The sequence below is a fragment of the Dromiciops gliroides genome, chromosome 5, assembly GCF_019393635.1.
Source record: "Dromiciops gliroides isolate mDroGli1 chromosome 5, mDroGli1.pri, whole genome shotgun sequence".
Taxonomy (NCBI): Eukaryota; Metazoa; Chordata; class Mammalia; order Microbiotheria; family Microbiotheriidae; genus Dromiciops; species Dromiciops gliroides.
In genome coordinates, this window is record NC_057865.1 from 274,400,369 (window position 1) to 274,417,833 (window position 17,465).

At 39.7% G+C, this 17,465-nt stretch overlaps 1 long non-coding RNA gene across 1 annotated transcript in view; it reads left to right on the forward strand.

Annotated features, from left to right (window-relative positions):
• Positions 1-15,127, forward strand: part of LOC122729128 — a 132,201-nt gene extending 117,074 nt beyond the window's left edge. Inside the window, exons 7-11 of the long non-coding RNA XR_006353309.1 lie at positions 135-256; positions 9,235-9,372; positions 11,785-11,917; positions 13,699-13,856; positions 13,961-15,127. This is a non-coding gene — a long non-coding RNA (uncharacterized LOC122729128). The remainder of the gene's footprint in view (positions 1-134; positions 257-9,234; positions 9,373-11,784; positions 11,918-13,698; positions 13,857-13,960) is intronic.
• The last annotated feature ends 2,338 nt before the right edge of the window (positions 15,128-17,465 follow it).

Sequence of the window (17,465 nt, forward strand, 5' to 3'; positions counted from 1 at the left end):
GTTGATTACATTCCTCTTTGCTTCTTAGGTTGAAATCCACATCACCCCCTGGGAAAGATAATTTCTGCTAGAGATTTAAAAATTTAATTTGGAAAATAATTTGGAAAGTATAAACCATGCTGTCTCCCAAACAGGAAAGCCAATACCTGGGAATATCCCTCAACAGAAGAAATCTTGATTGGAATGACCTTTGTCTTGTCATATGGTAGAGCACAGGGACTCCTGTCTTTCTCAGAGGTTGTGGATGCCAATCAAGGTATATGAAACGTTTTGTATTAGACCATTGAAATTCTAGGAGAAAGAGTGTTTGGGGCCCCCCTCCCTGAATCTTACAATAAGATTTTTAGAAATCCTTAGAAGGGACAAGAAAAGAGTGTCTAGTGTCTAGTCTCTAGATTGTCTAATGTAGTATTAGCTTCTCCAGAAGCAAATGTAATATTTTCATTTCTTCTTATTGTCCTGTAACATAATTTGTAGAAAGTTAATTCTAATAGCACCAGAAGTAGACATTGAATCAATGCTCACAGAAGAGATCAGGTAAGAGGGAATTTTCATGCATAATAAGCTCAGCTGCTGTTTTCCTAATTTTTAAAAATTACACAAGCCAAAGGGAGGCTTGGTTGATTTCCAGAACAAGTTGCTATTTTCAAATATAAAAATTAACAAGGAACTTGGTTAACTTTTTTTAGAATGCTGGATCAGGAGCCAGGAAGACCTGGGTTCAAATCCCTACTCAGACACTGCCTGCCTATGTTACCCTGGGCAAGTCATTTAAAGGCTGCTATCCTCAATAACTTTATCTGTAAAATGGGATCATAATACCATTTCCCTACCAGGATTGTTGGAAGGAACAAATGAGAATGATTAGAAAACTTTGCAAAGCACAAAATGTTACATAAGTGTGAGCTGTGTATGGGGTGACATAGAATTCAGTGCTATTGTAAGCTATTAAAGCTATTTTAGCTCCACCGTTCTATAGCTTTAAGCAAAAATAAAGATAAAATACCTTTAATTTATAATAAGGCTTAAATAGTGTTAGTAGCCTAAAAGTGCACCAAGACTCTTAGGGCAACCTCTATAAAAGAGACCATGTGGAGGAATGGAACGTGTTCTGAATGCAAAAGACTAGAGTTCAGATCTCACCTCTGACAATGCCTCTGTTATTTAATCTTTCTGGGCTTCTGTATCCTCATTTGCAAAATGAAGGAATTGTACTAGATGACTTAAGTGGAAAGTTTAAATCATAGGAGCTTATATTCTGAAATCACTGATCAGCTCATAGCTATTTTTACATCTCTCACTGGATGACCATCTAAAATGTTATAAGGGAAAGGACACTGAAAATGTGCTCATGCTCTGCCTGTTGCTACTCGTGTGACCTAGCTTAATCTCTGAACTTCCTGAGCCTTGACTATTCCATGTCTATAGTAAGGGGTTAGGCCAGACAGCTTCTGAGGTCCCATCTAGCGGGAAATCTATGAACCAAAGCTAATGCCATGGTTTTCTGTGGGTGCGCCATATATTTCCCCTCCCTTATTTTCTTCCATCTCATTCTCTGACCAGAAAAAAAGGTCAATCTGAGACCAAGCAAGACTCCTCCCTCCCCCTTATTACTGTGTGTCCATCTCTGCATTTCCCTGTGCCTAGGCTTTCTTTCTATCTCTCAGAGGCTAAGCCTAATTTCACTGCTATTTTTAAAAGCAAATTTCACCTCCAGACCTCTGGCACCACCTGGCAGTGCCTGCTCTCTGAAAGCAGAGCATGCCAGCTGCTGCACTGGCTCCTCTTGGCCCATTTTGAATGCCTCCTGAGCATTGAGGCAGCTCTTCTCCATCCAGGGCTGCATTTCAGCATCTACCAAAAAAGTTTTTGTCCCAAAAGGGGACCAGATAAGTCAACTGGGTTCTCTTGCCAAAAGAATGAGACCAGATAGTCTGCTAGTGGCAGCTCAAAATGGGCACTGCGTGTGCCAAGCATCCCGTCACTCTGGAACAGCCCTCTGTTAGAGTGTTAAGATCTCACAAAAGCATTTCAGCACTTAAACCCATAAGCTATGAAAAGGTGGCAACTACAGGGAAAAGGAAGGAATGTCATGGGTTTTGATAAACAAGTTAGCCCGGATATTGCTAGGAGGCAAGAAAATGAAGTTATTGTGTTATCAATTATTAATGTGGCATAGTAGATTAGGGAGCCACTCCCAGACTTGGAAAGATGTGGATCTAAGCCCTTCCTCTGACCCATTTTTTCTGGAGGAAGACTGATGTGGCCCAGGCTTTGGATGGAGTCAGAGGATATGGGCTTCTTTCCCACCATTGATGCTTGGTATCTCTGTGACCTTGGGTAGGTCTTTTTCTCTCTGTGGGCTTTGCTTTCCTCATCTGGAAAATGAGAGGGTTACTCCCGACAGGTGGCCGTCTCAGGATTCAAAATGCATTATATATTTCAGGGAATGTCCCATATGGGAATTTGTTTTGTTTGATTTAGGTGTATTTATTACAATTCTTTTCCATTCTGGGTGGAAGTGGGAGAGAGAAGAGAAAATATATGTTTGTTAATTGAAAAATAGAAGGTGTGATTACAAGCCTATCATTTTGATGATAAAAGTGTTTTATTATTTTCTAGTTACAATCAGAAATAGTTTTTATCATTTGGTTTTATAAGATTTCTAGTTCCAAATTTTTCTCCCTCTCTCCTTTCCTTCCCCGTTCCCCAAGACAGCAAGCAATCTGATATAGGTTATATATGGACAATCACATTAAACATATTTCTGCATTACAAGCCCATCATTTTACTGATGAAACAGAAAACTAGAGAAATGATGTGATTTGCCCATGGTCACTCAGGTCACTCAGCATCCAAGGTGGAATTTTAATCCATGGCCTCAGACTTCTTCCCCTCTTCTACTTTGAACAAGGCACTTAATCTCTCACAGTCCCTAGAGGTTCTCTTATACCACACTTGGCAGAGTTGGTACCAATCTGCATTAGTGAATAGCATTTCCTCAAAAGGTATTCTCTGTTATTACCAATTAAGTTGTAGGTTTGGTGAATATGCACTCACACATACATATATAGAATATATATATATATACATATACATATATACACACATGCACACATATATGTGAAATTCATATAAGTATATATGTGTTTGTATTTCCAGATACCTATAGAGATATAGATAAATATAAAGATAGATATGCACACACACATATATATTTCATATATATCATATTTAGATATAGAAGTGCACATATCCATATATGCCTGTGTTTAAAACCAAACTGTTAACATTTCAGTTTGTAAATCATGACCTGGTAAAAGGAAAGATTTATGTCTCCCATAGCATGTATATGCCATTTTTTGGTAACCCATGTAATTATTCTATTTCTACTTTCTTCATTAGCCTGTGATAATAACCAGTTAGCTGTGATTGGAACCCCATCTTGGTCTTGGTGCTCATCATTACTGCATTTCCAACCAGGGAAGGATCTTAATTTCTTTCTCAGCTCTTGTCTGGATAGAATAACTTTAAAGACAATTCAAACAGGTCTGCTGTGCCCAATTACACTGCTAAATGTGTTAGGCAGAGGTTAAAAACCCATAGTGGCCAGAAGCAGCTTTCCAAAACCATCCTTTCTATGGCCCCAGAAGTTCTTGAAGGACTGGGACAATATATAACCATACCTGGATAAACCAGAGAACACACAAAAGGAACCACAGACCTTGTACCCATTTAGTCAGGGCAGTTAGTAATGGCCAAGCCTCTATGGATGTCAACGCCATTTGACACAATACAGATTTAAATAACCCTCAGGTTTGCAAAACTCTGTACATGCATTTCATCCTCACAAAGATCCTAAGGAGTAATGTGGTGAATTGGGTAGAAAGGCTGCCTCGGTTAGTCATGAAGCCTTGGGTTCAAGACCCACAGTGTTACACTGAAAAAGGTGCTCTCTTCTCAGCCCCTTATGGGGACTCTCTAAGACTAAGCCCAGTAGAAGAGTTGCCTGCTTATTGGTGGAGGGCTTTCCCTCACCTAGAGTTCCCTTCATCAATGAAATAAGAGGTTGGTTCCAAACAAATAAAACCAATAACTAACATTCTTAGGTAGGTAAGATGATCAATTAGTAAGCATTTGATGAAGCTGATCCTGAACTCTGAGAGCTTATATACAGGGTCATTTTTCACAAGAAGCTCTCCACTCTACATTGGTGGAATCACAGGTGTAGTCAAAAAGGAAAAAAAAGAAGTTCCAGTTTCAAAAATATTTTTTAAAAAACCCTGATCCTCCCCCGCCTCCACCCCACCTTACATTCTACTCTGATGTATGTTCCTAAGTCATGTAAAGGTTGTGATCTGCTGGACTAGAAGATGGTCACCTACCTACTAAGGGTCTCGGGTTGGTTATATAGAATTCTCTGTCCAGTGTTGGGGGTAGAGATGGGGATCAGGGTGAAAAATGACATTAAAAGACTAAAGAAAATCGGGCACTTTATCAGCTTCAGCTGGAGAACAAAATCATTTAATTCAAGTATTTGTTTTGTGTTTTTTTTTTTCTTGGTGAGGCAATTGGGGTTAAGTGACTTGCCCAGGGTCACACAGCTAGTAAGTGTCAAGTGTCTGAGGCCGGATTTAAACTCAGGCTCTCCTGACTTCAGGGCTGGTGCTCTATTCACTGTGCCACCTAGCTGCCCCCATTCAAGTTTTTTTTTCTTTCTTTCTTTCTTTTTTTTTTTTTTTTTTGGTGAGGCAATTGGGGTTAAGTGACTTGCCCAGGGTCACACAGCTAGTAAGTGTTAAGTGTCTGAGGCCGGATTTGAACTCAGGTCCTCCTGAATCCAGGGCCAGTGCTCTATCCACTGTACCACCTAGCTGCCCCCCCCCCCCGTTCAAGTTTAAAGACATTATTCAAGTGTCTCATGGCAAACTTGTCCAGATTCCCCCAAATCACTGATTGAGTCAAGGTTAAGGCTTTTATAACTAAGTGTGCCTTTCTCCCCCAAACTTCCTTCTTCCAGACTTGTCCATTACAATTCCAAGGAGGAGTTGCCTCAGGCATCAGTGCTTCTAGCCATACAGCCATCTTTCATTTATCCCTGTTATTCATTCAACATTGCCCATTAATCACTAAGTCCTTTCAGATGGAGCTTTGCATCAGCCCAGGGTCATAGTGACCAGTATTAAAAGTCAGGAAGACCTGAGAGAGTGAACAGTGGATAGAGAGGTCTGGGTCTTGAGTCAGGGAGACACTTCCTGGAGTTCAAATCTGGCCTCAGACACTTACAAGCTCTCTAACCCTGGGCAAGTCACTTAACCCTGTTTGTCATAGTTTTCTCATTTGTTAAAAAATGGGCTGGAGAAGTATATGGCAAACCACTCCAGTATCTTTGCCAAGAAACCCCCAAATAGGGTCATGAAGACTGAACAACAACTAGATATCATTTAGTCCAACTTCATTTCATTTTTCAAATCAGTCTTCACCTTACTATTCCACCTGCCACCACCCTAATTGAGGTTTTCTTATATGGACTAATACCATAGCTTCCTAGGAGGTTTCTCTTCTTTCTGCCTCAAACAAACCCAACCTACCTCAAATAGATCATTGAACGAAAGAATAATGTCAATAGGAACATACACCTGGAAGGAAGCTCACATGCCAGCCCATTCAGCTGCCAAATTCATCTTCCTTATAGATACACACACAGATTTACTGCACTTTGTTCTTTAACTCAGAATCCTTGACTACCTCCCTTTTTACATGGTTCACTGTGAAAAGTGCTGAATTTGAATTCAGAAATCCAACTTCCAATCCTGGCTTTACCCAGCTAGCTCTATGTTGGTGGGTAAATCCCTTCATGTGTCAAAGTAAAGGAATACAACCCTTAGGACACTAAATCTAGACCTCGGAGAGGACACAACTGCTACCCACTCCTACTCTCTTATTTTATGGATGAGAAAACTGAGGTCCAGAGTAGATAAATGACTTTCCAATGGCATGGGAACAGTTGGCATGAGAAGCAAGATTTGAATGCCCATCCTTTCAGGATGCTCTCCTCATGTCGAAAAGCCCGTGTGTGTTCCCCAACACACAGTCTTCAACTTGTGCCATTTATGGTCTTAAGGACCTTGTTCCAGGTTACATAGACACTATATATCAGAGGCAGATCTTGCACTCTGATCTTCCTGAGTATGAGATCAGGGCTACTCTAGGGTAAAACCTCTCAGTAATATGATAAATACTTGTTGAATTTAAATGAATTCTTTCAGGTCACTGAGGCATCTTACTCCACTCTCTATGGTATTCCAATGAACTGAAAAAAATACAAGATGCAACCAAGGTAGAGGAATTCATTTTTCCTATTCCTTAATAATAGGTTTTACAATATTTTCCTTTAAAACAAATGTTCAGACACTCAACCACAAACCCAATGCCAAACATCTGGCTGAGACCTGAAAAATCAGCCAATCTGCCAACATTTATTAAGTGTCTACTATGTGTCTGGCACTGTGGTGTCTCTGAGGAATCCAGAGAGAAAGGGTGAAATCATCTCTACTGTCATTGGGAAGTTTACAGAGCACTGGGTCACAGAGCAAGGGAGACCTGAGATTGAATCCTAATTGAGGAACTTATTAGCAGGGTAACCCTGGACAGGTGTTTTAACCTCTGTCATCCTTGGTTTCCTCATTCACAAAATGGAGATAAGAACAACACCTACATGATAGGGTGGTTGTGAAGACCAAATGAAATAACTACCATATGTAAAAGTGCTTTGCAAACCTTAAGTGCTATATAAATGCTTGCTGTATTTTTGTGAAGTTTTCCCTCTGAAAAGTAGAAATGTCTCATCATTCTAATACCAAAGATTCAGATTTGGGGACAGATCCAGACAACTGAATGTCTTTTTCACTAATCTTTGTATTAGCCATCATGAAAAGTTATATTGGATAACTTATTGTGTTTCCAGTGCTGTTGTTAACTATGCAATACGAGGGCCAAGTTTCAGTGTCCTTCCAGGGACAGGGTTAGGAAATTTGGAAATCTTGCCAATTGTATAAAGCAGAGAATTGCTAAACCTTTTCTAATATAAATGCCTAGCTTATCTGGGTTCCTGCAAAGCTCTTAAAGCAAGGTCTGTGAAGGTAGGACAAGTTTATGCACCTTTCTGTATGCCCATTAAAAGAAAAAAAAAGTTTCAGCTCTGTGTGTGTGTGTGTGTGTGTGTTGAGCAAGAGAAGAGTAAATAGGCTTGTGTTTTGCTCACAAACAAATGACTCTTTAGTGAAAGGAAAGTCAAATGTTAATTAAACCTGTGCTGTGTTTAGATGGATAACATCACTCTGTATTGTTAAATCAGCTTTGATTTTAATTGCATGACAAAAAAAATAACTGTAAATGTATTGCTGACAAAGGTTTTTCTTGCAATCAAATCCCACTTAAAAGCAAAAGCAATCCTTTTCATGATATTTTGAGTGACCCTGGGGATATTGAAACTTGACACCCGAGTCACTGATCAGACTTATTGCATAGTCAGGGTCCTTCTCCCTGCCACCCCCAAGCCAGTCTAGTTTTCTTATTCAAAAATGGCATCTACCCCAAGTGAACTTTAAATATTGCAATAGTGAACATAAGCCATTCCCTTTGTTGTGTTTAGTCTGAAGCTTTCCAATTCTCCCCAAAGAATGTAGGCATTCATCTCTGTCCCTGTTCTCTTAATGACTTGTAGCCCACAGTGGTTGGGTGGTCAAAAAACAGCAATAAAGCCAACTCCCCATCGTGTCTGGATTTTTCCAATGACTTGCTCTCCTTTTTTTTTTTTTTTTTTATTCTGCAAACCATTCATATACTCAGGAGATTTTCTCCTATATCACACACGAAGACATAGCCATCCCAATTTGCAAATTGGAAAACACTCAATGTGGTCTCTGAATTAGGACCCAAGCAAACTTATCTCCCTCCCCCATCAGTTTTGCCTCCCTGATTGTCTGTCTGTCTCTGTATAGCAAAGTCAATAAAAATGATTGGACTTGGCATCTCACAAATGTACACCCTTAAACCATGAAGTAGGAATGCCATGCAGGAAATATTTTTCTGACCTTTTCAAATTACATCCAACTGTCTAGGGGATTTCTCAGTGACTAGAGGTAATAAGGTTCAATCTGTTTTACTGGTTGGCTTCAAATTTAGTTCCTCGGCAGCCTGGGCTTATCTATTCTTTTTATCTTGGTCTTGGCATCCATTCAGTACTGTAATCCATGCATCTAATCTCCACTACCCACCCCCAATCAGGGTTTGCTAAAGGATCACATTGTGAAAGGCACAACCATGAAAGGCTCACCATTTATTGCACCCTCCAAAAGCGAAATATTAGCATGGGAGGCTAAGCTGGTATGTTGCCTTTTGAGAAGCTCTTGTTGAATTTAATTAGCTTTTAGATTTCATCTCCATCCTACATCTCAGTTTTCACTGCCCTATGTGATTTATGCTTCAGTGACTTTCATTTATATAAAACTTTTCAAACTTAGCTATGCCACCAACACGTCCTAGAATATTAAAGAGGAGAGAGTAAAAATGTGTAAAGTTCTGTATGTTAAATTGATTTCACTTTAGTGTATTATTTTCTTTCTTCTCCCTTCCTTCCTTCCTTTTTTTCTTTTTTTTATTATGTGAGTCCAAATGCAATAGACACACTCACCCGGTTAAGTAAGTGAATCACCCATGTGAGACGTACCACACACACACACACAAAAGACAGCTGCACTGCCCCATTCTTTTCTGTGCCCCATGAAGTAGAACAGAAAACACAAGTTAAGGACACATTTCTTAACCTTGTGAAGTGGAGGAGGGGTGCATCAGGAAGTCTGGACCACATGGCAAAGCTTATTTTATTCTTTTTTTTTTTAACACATCACGGACATATCCATGCCTTTAGGAGGGGGAGAGAGAGAGAAAGGAAGAAGGAGGGAAGGAGAGAGGGGGAGAGAGGGAGAGAGACAGAGAGGGAGAGAGGGAGAGAAGGAGAGAGACAGAGAGGGAGAGAGACATAGAGGGGGAGAGGGGGAGAGAGGGAAAGAGAGGGAGGGAAGGAGAGAGGGAGAGAGAGAGAGAGAGAGAGAGAGAGAGAGAGAGAGAGAGAGAGAGAATGAGAATAAATGAATATGAATATGAATCTATTTTAACCTCTCTAGCAACTCCATCCTTTATTGTGTGGCCATGCTGCTGTTGCCTTCACAGGGGCTCCTACAGGAGAGTTTTGAGTCTGAATTGCCAGTCCCCAAAGGCCTAGTTCGGATTGTATCTGGGCTTGCCCTGGAGAGCTTTGTACCCAAAGGGCAGGAGGGCAGAAGTTTGGGGAATTTACTCCTAAGAACGGTAAGTATTATATATGGTGTGCTGTTTGCTACTGTTCTTGCTGCTTATAATATTAGAATCTGTTGAAGATTATCCTGAACAATGTAAATTACTTTGAAAATAATTAGCCCATACCTTGAAAATGTCATTCCAGTTGGCTCAGTTTTCATTTACCATGGTTGGGTTTTTCCCCCTTATTGAAAATATGTCATACGGTGATCAAACCTGGACTTTTTATCCTATAGATAACCATTTTCTTTTATAGCAAAATCATTTTTTCCCCTCTCCAGATTTTTCTACATGGAAAATAAAATGTGAAAATAGGGAAGGCATCATCAGAAGATGTTCATCTAGAGAAACTCATTGAGACTGTGCCATTGTTTCCAATCAATGGTTTTTATCACAGCTCCATTTTGTTTTTGTTTTTTTGTTTTGTTTTGTGGCTTTATACTTTTAATGCATTCTCCAGGACACACACACACAGAGATGGGAATGTTTCTCTGAGAGAGGGTGTAATAAAAAATATATACCTACAGCTATTTTGTCCCCAACAATTCCATCACAATTTGTGATAGTCACAACCTTAAAATCTACATCTTTGGTTTTTGGACAGGATAAACATGGAGAGCAAGTACTCTGCTGCCTAAAGATAAGCTGGTTTTGTATTATACAAAGTCAGATATTCCCATCATTCTGCAGTGAAACATAGTATTTACATCCCAGCTGGGACAGTTTGGAAGTTTCAGGATCAAAAATTAAATAGGTTATTTTATTAACTCAGCGAATGGTACCAGATGTAGCTGATTGTATATATGTATACATAGATGATAGATAGATAGATAGATAGATGTATGTGTATATATATATGTATGTGTATATACACACACACACACACACACACACACACTTAGATGACAAGTATGTCATTGCGATAGGGAGGCAAGATTGCTAACTGGGAATGGATTTCAAGATTCCCCCTCCTACAGTCACAGAGATGTCATTTCTTGGTAGCAAATTGGAAACCTAGATGGATGAGTTAACTCTTTAATTACTTGGTAGCATCATGGTCATATGGCTTTACCATAATATGATGCCCTTGGCTTCATTTGTGAATATGGTCACATAGATGATTCAATCCACCGAGTTTTGTGGGGCATCCAAGGTACTTTTAATAGTAGTTTTTTGAGACAACTATCACTTTATCATCTTGGGAAAGGGGAAGAAAAAAAGCAGATAGTCTTCCTCTAGCTAGGGGAAAACAAGGGATTTGAAACAGGTACAGAGACTTGACAGACATTAAGTACATGTCATCTTTATAGCTCTCTCCTCTTCCAAGATTTTTTTTCTTTATAATGTTTGATTAAGGAATTCAAGTGAATCATTGATTGGGATGATTGTATCTAAAATCAAACACCTTGAGGGCAAGAAAACATCTGTTGTTTGTCCTTGAATATCTCTAGTGCCTAGAACTATCCATTGCACCAAACTGGTGCTTCATGAATGAAAGAATAAATGAATGAATGATGGAATTCAATAGAATGAATAACCAAATGTTATTTTATATAAAATTTTGAAACCTTAATAAGAGGAGATACGTATGATGATGTCTTACGTCACTATCCATAGTTTTCACAGTCAGTGTAGAGAAATAAAAACAGTGAATTGTAGTGATTTGTTCATATTTAAAGCGGAGAGGAAATGAGAAAGTTGATAGACAGTTGCTACTTGATGACAGAACAACAAATCTGTGAAGAGCTCTACCAGAGCTCCCTTTTCCTCCATATAAAGAAAATTATCTTTATGGAGAATTATTTCCTTCATTAAAAAGGCTAGAAAATCAACAATGAGACTGAAGAGATTTTGCATGTCCTATAACCAAAATGTTATTCTTGTTGATCATCTTCAACATTCAAATTATATTTAGAATCATAGAATGTCAAAGGTAGAAAAGATTCTTATTTCCACTTCATCATGTTATAGATGAGGGAACTGAGGTCTAGAGGGGTATAATGACTTGTCCAAAGCCTGATGACAGAAACAGGACTTGCCCTTACTCTGTCTACATATATTTCTCCTTCAAGTAACACTACACCACACTCACCTGTGGGAAACAGCATGGTATATTCAAAAGAATCCTAGCCTTGGCTTCAGGAGAGGCCTGGATGCCATTTCTGTCTTCTGCATTTATTATCTGCATGACCTTGGTTAAGTAACCTTAGCCTCTGTCAGCCTCAGTTTCCTCTTCTGTCAAATGGGAATAATAATACCCTGTAGCAACTGCATCTCTGGGTTGTTATAAGGATCGAAAGAAATGTTTGAGTGGCTTTGAAAACCCATAAAGCACCTCAAAATCCCAACTGTTTTGTGGTGGGATTTTATCTCTGCTTTCTTCCTCCAAAAGTTCTTCTGAGGGGCTGGTTTTTCTTTTTAAAGCTTCCTGTGGACCAAACACTAAAGACTAAAGCAAACTCTCCTGATTGCTATGGCAGCTTCATATTGGAGCTATCCCATCAGCAGTACTGACCCCACATAGCCCATGATGAAGGGCCTTGGGTATTGATTCCAGGTAAGTTAGACTTCTTGTATCATTGCTTTACCAGAGGGGGCTCCTGAATCTAAGGGAGACTCGTCTGTGGGCAGATGAGAGGACAGAGACTGGCTCCATCTTTGAAAGCAGTGTGAGACCAAAGCTGCCTCAATCCCTGCTTGATACATTCATAGATTGTCTCCTACTGGGAGCTTAGCAAAGCAGTGGCAACATCTCTCTCTCCTAATAGCTGCGTCATCTTATATGGCATGGGTTGAGATACAAGCAGGACTTTCAATAATGTGACAAGATTGGTGTTCTCTTTCTATCTTATCCCTGTCCCTCTGCTTCCCTCTCTCTTCCTCTCCTAATCTTTCCCCTTCTTTCTCTGAATATGGTTGTGGCCCTGGTTCAATTTGCCCCTGAAAATTTTGGAGAAGTTACCATGCTTCCTTTGCCATCCACAATCACCCCCATTGGAAAGCCATTCTAAGTAATAAAAATAGGAATTAATCCATCTATTCTGAAAATAGCCCACTGCACAGAGGAAAGCCAGAAGAGAGTCTCCTAGAAATCTTTAAATTTACTCAGGGTGAACCTGCCTACACCTCTGTGATATCCTGATAATCTCAACTTGTCATCAGGACTGAAGTAGCATTTATTGTCTCCTAATTGGAACCCTACCAACATTCCCCCCTTTAACAACAGAATCACCACATGCTTTCATAGACCTGGAGCAAAGGCACTGTGGACTTTGGGAGGGTTAGAGAAAGAAAAAAAATTGCTTAGCAAATTGAATCCAGAACCCAAACAAGGGGAATTTCCAGGCTTGAACTGATCTTGATAAGTCTAAGAAATGCAATCTTTTATTCACAGTTTATATTGAAGGAAAAAATAGATGTGTATATTAGGTGTGTGTATGTGTATCCTTTACAGAAAGATATCTATAGCTATCCATGACCTGTTATAGCCTCATATGAACAAGGATTATCAGAATGCTTTTCCTCTTATGCCATTCCCATTTTAATTGCTTCATAAAGTGATGGTGGCACAGGTAAAGCTGGGCAATAAATACTAGGCAGAACAAAGCACTAATTACTTGCATGAAATTTGGAAATACTCATGTTCTGTTTACCTTTAACAGCTTCCCAGCCAAACAAACAGAATAAGGTCAACTCATTATGACAATACACTCAGTTTTTAAATTAAATCAATTACATTTTGATTAACCATTAAAGCCCATTTTTCTTAATTTTTTTATGTCAAAATTCCTTTTCTCATATCAGAGGGCCACTTCATTTATTTTATTGGTCATAGAATTTGTTTCATGCTATTTCTGGATTTGTCATTAGAGTCCCTGAATCATTAACCCTCTAATTTCCTTGGTGGGGGGCAGATACATTCATAAATCTGCAGGGTTTTTTTAAACCCCCCAAAAAAAACCAGCAAAAAAAAAACGCCTAGAAGATCAATCTGATATTGTAAGTTAATAGTAGGAAACAAAGAATAGTCTTAATTAAATGAGAAAAGGATGTTAGTTGTTCATTCCAGTTTATAATAAAAAGCCCCTCACCAAAGGGTCTTAGAAAATAATGCATTCAGACCGAGTAGAAGTACTGCCTAGCAGATTCTATTTATCTGTAGCTTAAAAAGCAGCTGCGTTTTTGTAAAAAGCAATGAATGTGGCATTCCTACTTAAAGGTGGAAGAAAAAAACCACCCCTTGTTTTGTAATAAGGGGATTTTCAATTTAAAAGAGAGAGCAGGCCTGTTGTGTGAAGTATGGTTATTACATTCACTGTATTCTATCTCACCCACCAGGAGGCTAATAATGAGGAGTGAGGGAAGGGGGCCAAGGCCAGGAGGGTTATCTCACCGTCCCAGATGCTGGATAAGTTGGAGGAGGCCGAATCCCTTTTGGAAGACATTCAGAAAGGCCTGAATGCTTATTGGGAGAAGAAAAGACTATTCTTTCCAAGGTAAACAGTTCGTTTCATCCACCAGCTGTACAGATCAGTAGAAAATATGTTTATATGAAGATATCCACAAAGTTCATTTTTCCCCCTTTATGAAATCATTTTAGGTGTGTGGCAGCTCCTCCCTTGCTGGTCCGGTGGTGATGATCACAGACAGTCTGCCAGCATCTCATGAGACAAAGGATTGGCTCCCGAGCCCCGCCACACCTAAAAAAAAAAGGCTTTGAAGGGCTTGCCAAGCTCACTTTTAATCATGGGAAAGAAATTACCCACATGGAGTCAGCAGAAAATGAAAAAGTGGGCCTCGTGCTGAGATAATTCCAGCAAGTGCCAAGGGGCTAGCTGAGATATGGCTTCATGAGGTGAATATCTTTAGCTCTTACTTAGGGTTTAGTTACTGTATAATCATTCTCTCTTTTAGGAGCGATGAATATCCCAAGTGTTTCCTAACCAAAGCTCTGTCTCTCTCCAAGCATTTGTCAGGATATTGATGGATTCCACAGGAAATGGGGTCTCGGGGTCCTTGTTGTTATTTCCTTCTACTCAGGATGAGTTTGCCAATATGCAGAATCTTATTCAGCAACAGCCGCAAGCAAGCCCCAACCCCAAGCCCATGACTGCCACTAGCTGTGTGTATTTGTGTATTTCTCTGTTTGAGTATCTGTCTAGTACTTTATGTCTCCGTGTATACATGTATCTTTGTTCTTGTCCTTGACCCCTCCTTAGGAGAATATCTTGGTAGGATTGGATAGCAGGTGGATTTTAAGCTGAGACCTGGGGTGGAGGAGTGGTCGGGGGTGGGCCAAAGGTATGATTTGATTTTGGGGGTGGCGTGGAGAGAAGGAGAAAAGGTGCATGCCATCTTGATAATGAATGATCAATCTTAATTCCCAATCCATATTAAAGGAGAGAGGGGGGACAACCCCTGAGGACAGTAATCTACCCCACCTTCCCTTTGGGGGACCACAATTCCAATTAAACATCAGTTTCAGTGTGAAATTGGTTTGACTGCCTGTCTTTTGTTTGCCTGCTTTAACCCCTTTGTGCCCATGCTTATTTAGAAGGTTCCCTTGAACTCCGTTCCAGTCTGAGGCCCAAGTCCATCCCTGGTGGCCTGCAGCCCTGTCTTCTGTTTCTTTTTTTCTTATTCTAATGATCAGGTCTGGGATCAGAGTTTTTCTCTCACTTCTATTATTAAACACTCTTCCCAGGCCCTTGATTCTGTGTCTACTTTTCTAAAAAGAAGAATTCTTAACTTGCCATCTGCTTGTCTCCCAAAGCATTGCCCCTTGTTTAAAACATATGCATTGGTGATATTTTAGATAACTAGAATAAGTTACATTTCACATAGAATACATTTATATATGAAGTAAATTATATACAAATATGTGTCTACAGAAAACTTATGAACCTTGATGGAGTTATAGCAAACATTTGGCCTCCTTGGCATGCTGGCACAATTTTGTCTTGCTACCTTGTTTTTGTTTTTCAGTTAAGCTCAGCTATATTAATGCATATAAATGTATTTTACGTAAAATATAACATGTTTTAATGGCATCTTTTGAAGACCTCCTTCTTGTAAGTGTATATTTTTTTTTGGACAGGAAGAGAGAAAGAAGGAAAGCAAGGAACTACTTTCAAAAGATATTTTGATTCAACTTTGGCCCTGTATTCATTCTGCTCTTTGCCAGTTTCTCCTGGCTGACTGAGCCCAAAGAACCAAAACAACAGCAACAACCACCAAAACCTCCCCCCCCCCCAAACCTCCCCAAAAGCAAGGTCCCCCCCTTGCCTCTAGTTTCCCACATAACTGAACCATGGGATCACCATGCCAACCTAGGACAAGCTTGGCTCAATGCAATACTGCTCTCAGACACTTTGAAACCCATTCATTAGAGTGGGTGGGGAAGAGACCAGACCTGAACCTAGCGAAAGCTCAGCTCTTCCCCCTACCTACTGGTCCAGGAAGAAGTCTTCCTTTGTCCCTTCAGCCATCCCTGCTGCATCTGGGCATTATTAAAAACACAGTAGGATCAGTTAAGTATGGTTCCCTTGATAGAGGCCAGAGGTAGGAGGGAAGGGAAGAAAAGAAAGATGGAAAATCAGAAGGTGGGGTCGGGTCTTCCCAGGGGAATTGTGGGGTCTCTCAACTCCCCTCAACAAAGGAGAGAGAAATATGGTTGGGTGGGTGGAAGTCTGGGGGAGGCGTGTTAAAGGTGCAAGAAGATGAGCAGCTGTGTTTATTTTAATACATATCATTTAACCCTCACCTAAAAACAAATTGAAAGGTTTGGGAGTGCATTAATCTGGACCCAATTAGCATTTCTTTCTCCCTCAAAAGTGCAACCTGAGATTAATGAATATAAACTAAGAGTTTCCGATGCAGTCCTTAAATCATTTGCATGTTTCATGCATGATAATTGAATTTATTTATGCACTTCCTCTCATTTAATTATTTCCTGCTCGTTCCTATGTTCTTCACCTAAGCAGAGCCAAGGTAATAATAATAATAATAACAACAACAGCACCATTAATAACAACAATAATAGAGATATTTGACAGGTTTGGGAAGGTAGTAGGAAGGAGATGAAAATAACTTGGTTTGGTCCGAGAAATCAGGTTCCTTATTCATCTTACTGGAACTGGAATAATGAGGATTTTTTTTCCTTTAAAAACTGTATTTTTTCAATCTGGAATGTTGCTTTAATGTGTTGGTAAATATGCAAACCATGTTATTTTCTAAAGGGCAGAGAAGGCATTTTAAATGATAGCATTGAGTCTCGAGTGACCCTAGAGAATTGTATTTCAGCATGGTCAATTACAAGAGTAGCAATGATAGCAGCAGCAGCAGTAGAACATTAATAAAGAATAAAGAACTATCTTGGGCTTGGGACCAGGAGAATCATAGATGACTGGAGGATTCAAACATACTTTACTTTAGCTGACCTATTTAGAATATTTGCTCCAGTAGATACAAAAGCCTCAAAAATGGTGTCAGTCTGTGCTAGGGTAGAGATACAGAAGAGTTGCTTGTCGAGCTCTGTCTTGGTATCTTTTTCCCCCAATTATGTTAAGCTGGCTTCTTACTTCCATGGCATAGGTGCATAGGAGTGCCTAGCTTTCCCCTCCCCCCTCCCCCCAGTGGCAAGTCTGTAAGGTGGCAATGGGCACGTTAGAAAGAATGGGAAAGCTGTTAAGAAAAAGACTAGAAAACAATTCTCCCAGTATTAATCTGTACCAGTGATTTGTCTGTCTCTTGTCTTTCCTTGTGTGTTCCAAGATAAATGTTGAAGTGAATCTCTTTTTCTTGTGACATTCACCTTTGGTGTCCCTTGTTTTCAGTGAATCTAATGGCTATGTGTCTCTGAGTGTCCCTTAGTCCTTGTTCCCCTGGTCTTTGTAGCTAGGGATGTCTCTGAGGGACCGAGTCCCACTAATTTGTGATGTCACAATTTAAGTGTATTCCCTGTCTCTTCAATGTAGTTTGAAATGTTAAGTAATGTAGCATGAAATTATTGGTTAGTTTTGAAATGGTTGTGAAATCATGTGAAGAAAATAATTATTGCATCCGGTCAAGATAAATTCACTCTAGTGTCTTATGGCTTTTTATTC